This window comes from Oncorhynchus nerka, linkage group LG14, assembly GCF_034236695.1.
Source record: "Oncorhynchus nerka isolate Pitt River linkage group LG14, Oner_Uvic_2.0, whole genome shotgun sequence".
Lineage (NCBI taxonomy): Eukaryota > Metazoa > Chordata > Actinopteri > Salmoniformes > Salmonidae > Oncorhynchus > Oncorhynchus nerka.
The window spans coordinates 92,164,986-92,170,985 of NC_088409.1; positions in this window are offsets into that span (position 1 = coordinate 92,164,986).

Consider the following 6,000-nt stretch of genomic DNA (forward strand, 5'->3'; position numbering starts at 1 on the left):
GTTTTTTTTCTCCATCGGAGGTGTCTCCTCCAAGCTAAATCACCAGAGGAAGAAGGGGAAGATGCTAGAGGCGAGAACGTTTCATCCTTACATCCTGTGCTCTTCTCTTAATTAAGATAAACTCAAGTTTCACTTTCCTGAAACTCTTCCACTCTGACCAAAAAATTCAAAGAGAAACCTTTTGATTGTAGTCACTAAAGTGTGTCCCATGTTGCAGAAAGAAAACGGGCTGTTTTTAGGACTCAGTTTGATAATGTAAGGTGGATATGTATTATTTACTGAAGACATAATTATTCAGTCAAATGAGCAGATTCACCTTAGTGGCTTGGTACCATGTGTATCGTGTTTGTTACCTATAATTGCTTATTTCTTCTGATAGAAAACGCATAACAGTAGTCCAACAATTTTTACCTGATACCTAAAATGTCGACACACATTTTTATACATTTTGACCTTTGCTCTTCTTTGTGGAGAAAACTGTGTGTGTATACCTGAATGTGTTTGTGTTTAACTGTGTGTATGCATGGATGTTCACCTTTGTGTGTGTGTGCATGCTTACCTGAATAGGAAGTCTGGCTCTGGGGAATTTTGGCACCTTGTTATTTTACCACACAAGAGAACATTGGGCCTTCATGAGTACATGGCATTTTGTCAGCCACATATGTGTAACGTAGATACAGTGAGTCTGGAAGCAAGTGCAGTGTGACTTTAATGATAACGAACATGGAACAAATACAAAACAGAAGAAACGTCTAACAAGGAAAACAGAAACAATACGACCTGATGACTGACAGAGCAGAGTGTTAGATAAATGTTAAGTAAACAAGTTAGTAATGAAGTCCAGGTGTGACTGATGATGGGGAGTAGTAATGGTTGCCAGGTGTGACTGATGATGGGGAGTAATAATGGTTGCCAGGTGTGACTGATGATGGGGAGTAATAATGGTTGCCAGGTGTGACTGATGATGGGGAGTAATAATGGTGCCAGGTGTGACTGATGATGGTAATTGCCAGGTGTGACTGATGATGGGGAGTAATAATGGTTGCCAGGTGTGACTGATGATGGGGAGTAATAATGGTTGCCAGGTGTGACTGATGATGGGCAGTAATAATGGTTGCCAGGTGTGACTGATGATGGGGAGTAATAATGGTTGCCAGGTGTGACTGATGATGGGGATGGTTGCCAGGTGTGACTGATGATGGTGGCCAGGTGTGACTGATGATGGGGAGTAATAATGGTTGCCAGGTGTGACTGATGATGGGGAGTAGTAATGGTTGCCAGGTGTGACTGATGATGATGGGGAGTAGTAATGGTTGCCAGGTGTGACTGATGATGGGGAGTAATAATGGTTGCCAGTGTGACTGATGATGGGGAGTAATAATGGTGTGACTGATGATGGGGAGTAATAATGGTTGCCAGGTGTGACTGATGATGGGAGTAATAATGGTTGCCAGGTGTGACTGAGGATGGGGAGTAATAATGTTTGCCGGGTGTGACTGATGATGGGGAGTAATAATGGTTGCCAGGTGTGACTGATGATGGGGAGTAATAATGGTGGCCAGGTGTGACTGAGGATGGGGATTATTAATGGTTGCCAGGTGTGACTGATGATGATGGGGCCAGGTGTGACTGATGATGGGGAGTAATAATGGTTGCCAGGTGTGACTGATGATGGGGAGTGATAATGGTTGCCAGGTGTGACTGATGATGGGGAGTAATAATGGTTGCCAGGTGTGACTGATGATGGGGAGTAATAATGGTTGCCAGGTGTGACTGATGATGGGGAGTAATAATGGTGGCCAGGTGTGACTGATGATGGGCAGTAATAATGGTTGCCAGGTGTGACTGATGATGGGGAGTAATAATGGTTGCCAGGTGTGACTGATGATGGGGAGTAATAATGGTTGCCAGGTGTGACTGATGATGGGGAGTAATAATGGTTGCCAGGTGTGACTGATGATGGGGAGTAATAATGGTTGCCAGGTGTGACTGATGATGGGGAGTAATAATGGTTGCCAGGTGTGACTGATGATGGGGAGTAATAATGGTTGCCAGGTGTGACTGATGATGGGGAGTAATAATGGTTGCCAGGTGTGACTGATGATGGGGAGTAATAATGGTTGCCAGGTGTGACTGATGATGGGGAGTAATAATGGTTGCCAGGTGTGACTGATGATGATGGGAGTAATAATGGTTGCCAGGTGTGACTGATGATGGGGAGTAATAATGGTTGCCAGGTGTGACTGATGATGGGGAGTAATAATGGTTGCCAGGTGTGACTGATGATGGGGAGTAGTAATGGTTGCCAGGTGTGACTGATGATGGGGAGTAATAATGGTTGCCAGGTGTGACTGATGATGGGGAGTAATAATGGTTGCCAGGTGTGACTGATGATGGGGAGTATTAATGGTTGCCAGGTGTGACTGATGATGGGGAGTAATAATGGTTGCCAGGTGTGACTGATGATGGGGAGTAATAATGGTTGCCAGGTGTGACTGAAGATGGGGAGTAATAATGGTTGCCAGGTGTGACTGATGATGGGGAGTAATAATGGTGGCCAGGTGTGACTGATGATGGGGAGTATTAATGGTTGCCAGGTGTGACTGAAGATGGGGAGTATTAATGGTTGCCAGGTGTGACTGAAGATGGGGAGTAATAATGGTTGCCAGGTGTGACTGATGATGGGGAGTAATAATGGTTGCCAGGTGTGACTGATGATGGGGAGTATTAATGGTTGCCAGGTGTGACTGATGATGGGGAGTAATAATGGTTGCCAGGTGTGACTGATGATGGGGAGTGATAATGGTTGCCAGTTGTGACTGATGATGGGGAGTATTAATGGTTGCCAGGTGTGACTGATGATGGGGAGTAATAATGGTGGCCAGGTGTGACTGAGGATGGGGATTATTAATGGTTGCCAGGTGTGACTGATGATGGGGAGTAGTAATGGTGGCCAGGTGTGACTGATGATGGGCAGTAATAATGGTTGCCAGGTGTGACTGATGATGGGGAGTAATAATGGTTGCCAGGTGTGACTGATGATGGGGAGTAATAATGGTTGCCAGGTGTGACTGATGATGGGGAGTAATAATGGTTGCCAGGTGTGACTGATGATGGGGAGTAATAATGGTTGCCAGGTGTGACTGATGATGGGGAGTAATAATGGTTGCCAGGTGTGACTGATGATGGGCAGTAATAATGGTTGCCAGGTGTGACTGATGATGGGGAGTAATAATGGTTGCCAGGTGTGCATAAAGGTGGGTTGTCGGGTCCGGTGGTTAGTAGACCGTCGACGTCGAGCACCGGAGCGGGAGTAGTTGTGACAGTGACCCCCCTCCCAACACGCAGCTCCAGCCACAGGACGACGCCGGGGTGAGGGTTCCCCCCCCTTCGGCAAAGGTGGAAATCTCGGATGATGTTGGGATCTAGAATGTCGTCTCCCGGAACCCAACACCACTCTTCTGGACCATACCACTCCCAGTCCACCAGGTACTGGAGCTGACCCCCACAATGTCGGGAGTCCAGTATGGCATGATGTCTAGCTCGATGTCCAGGGGAGGTGAAGAAGGAGGCATCAGCCAGGGGACCAGGAACCACCGGCCTAAGGAGGGAAACATGAAAAGAGGGTGAGATCCGGTAGTTAGTGCGGGGCTTGAATCGGTATGTTACCTCATTGATCCTCCAGAGGACTTTGAATGGATCCACAAATTGGGGGCTCAGCTTCCAGCAGGGCAGGTGGAGCGGGAGGTTCACATGATCACCAAGATGGAACACAGGAGCTTCACTGTGGTGACGGTCTGCTTGTTCTTTCTGGCGGCGAACAGAGCCAGAACCACTTGTCCACCGCAGGAGCTTTGGTCTTGTTCGGGGCCCATGGAGCCAGGGCCGGCTGGTACCCCATGACGCACTGGAAGGGAGACAGCCCGGTGAAGGAGTGATGAAGTGAATTCTGGTCGTAACCGGTAACCGGAAGTGTGGATGACCGTGACCGCCAGCTTCTCCTTGAAGACTTTCCAAACACTTGACGTGAATTGGGGGCCACGGAAGAAGACGATGTCATAGTGCCAGAAGACCTGCTGGAATAGTGCCTCAGTGTCCTGGAGAGCGTTAGGTAGACCAGAGAGATCAGTAAAATGGCAGGGTTTTGAGAATCTGTCAACAACAACCAAAATAGTGGTAAAACCAGGGCCGCTGATGCACGGGTAGGGGAAGTAGTTTCCCTGCTGGAGCGTGCCGGGGAGTCTTGGATTGAGTACATACTGAACATGAATTGACATAGTGGGCGACGTCCTGCGCCAACGTGGGCCACCAGTATTTATCAGAAAGGGATTGGATGGTGTGGGTGATACCTGGGTGTCCAGCGGTGAGGGATGTGTGTGCTCAGGTCAACAGCTGATCTCTCACCTCCGTGGGGAAGTAGATATGCATGGTGGAAGTCCACATCTACCTCCCAAAACACGATGCCAATGATGCGGGAAGACCAATTGACGGGCTGGAGGACACTCACAGGACCCTCCATCGAGGTGGAACCACAGGGTGCAGGTCCTCTGACATCCTGGTCCCCAGGCGGTGATTGTCATCTTAGACCAGGATATGGTGAGGTTATGAAGTTGGAGCCACGGGAGGCCAAGCCGAGGTTGACTTTGTGAACAGGTACGGTGATAAGGAAGGGAAGGCTTTCTTGGTGCTGTGACGTGCATAATTGTGCCTGATCCCAATGGTTGTTTATCCATAGCTTGGACAATACAAGGAGAGGATAGCGGGTACACAGTGATATTCAGGAGTAGACGAGGGCCTGATTGATCAAATTCCCCGTGGCACCGGAGTCCACTATAGCCATAAACAAAACACCTGAGGGACAGCCAGACAGTGACATAGAAACCAGGAATGTTTTTGTGTGAAACGATGATGAATGAATACTCAGGCCTACCCTGGGGCACGGATCACTGGGCTGGACTATGGGTTGGAATGCACTGGACACGGGCTGTAGCTGGTGCCCCTCCTGGCTGAAATAGGGATACAACCCCAGCCGTCTCCGGTGACATCGCTCTGCCGCTGAGAGACGTGTGCCCCCTATCTCCATAGGTTCAGGCTCTGCCTTAGGAAGGCCAAAGGAGGAGGGTGAGGGATGAGGGGGCCGCCAAAGCTCCCTAATAACGTTGTTAGGATAGGGTATGTTAGGATAAGAATAGGGTAGGAAAGGATAGAGTAGGGTGGGGTAGGATACGATAGGGTAGGGTAGGATCGGATAGGATAGGGTAGGGTAGGATGTAATACGGTAGAGTAGGGTGGGGTAGGATAGGATAGGGTAGGATAGGGTATGATGGGATAGGATAAGATAGGTAAGGATTGGGTCGGAGAGGATAAGGAGTATGGTATGATAGAGTAGGGTAGGACAGGGTAGAATAAGATAGGATTGGGTAGGATAGGACAGGAAAGGATAGGGTTGGGTAGGATATGATAGGACAGGGTAGGATAGGATAGGGTTGGATAGGGTCGGGTATGGAAGGATATAATATAGTAGGGTAGGGTTGGATAGAATAGAATAGGGTAAGGTAGTGTAGGACAGGACAGGACAGGGCAGAGTAGGGACGGATATGACAGAATAGGCTAGGGTAAGACAGGATAAGGTAGAATAGGGTAGAAACTGAAAGTGAATCTGAAAGTGTGTAAGACTGGGATTTGACAAGCAATCCTCTGAGCTGTAGGTTAACATCATATTCAACACCCTGATCGGCATGAGCCTCCTAGATGGGAGCAGACACATTGTGCGGTAGGAATGACACATAATGCCGACATTTCAACATTTCACATATGCAGAAATACTCTGTAATCCACTAGAGTCTGGCTGGGGCCGTCTCCACCTTTTGATGTCCTCTTTTTCTTTTTCCTCACTCTCCTTTTCTGATTCTACCTTTCTTCCTCATGTCATCCATGTTCCTTTCCTCTCTGCCTTCTCCCTTTCTGTATGTCTGTAGCACTACTGTAGTAGTGGTGGTG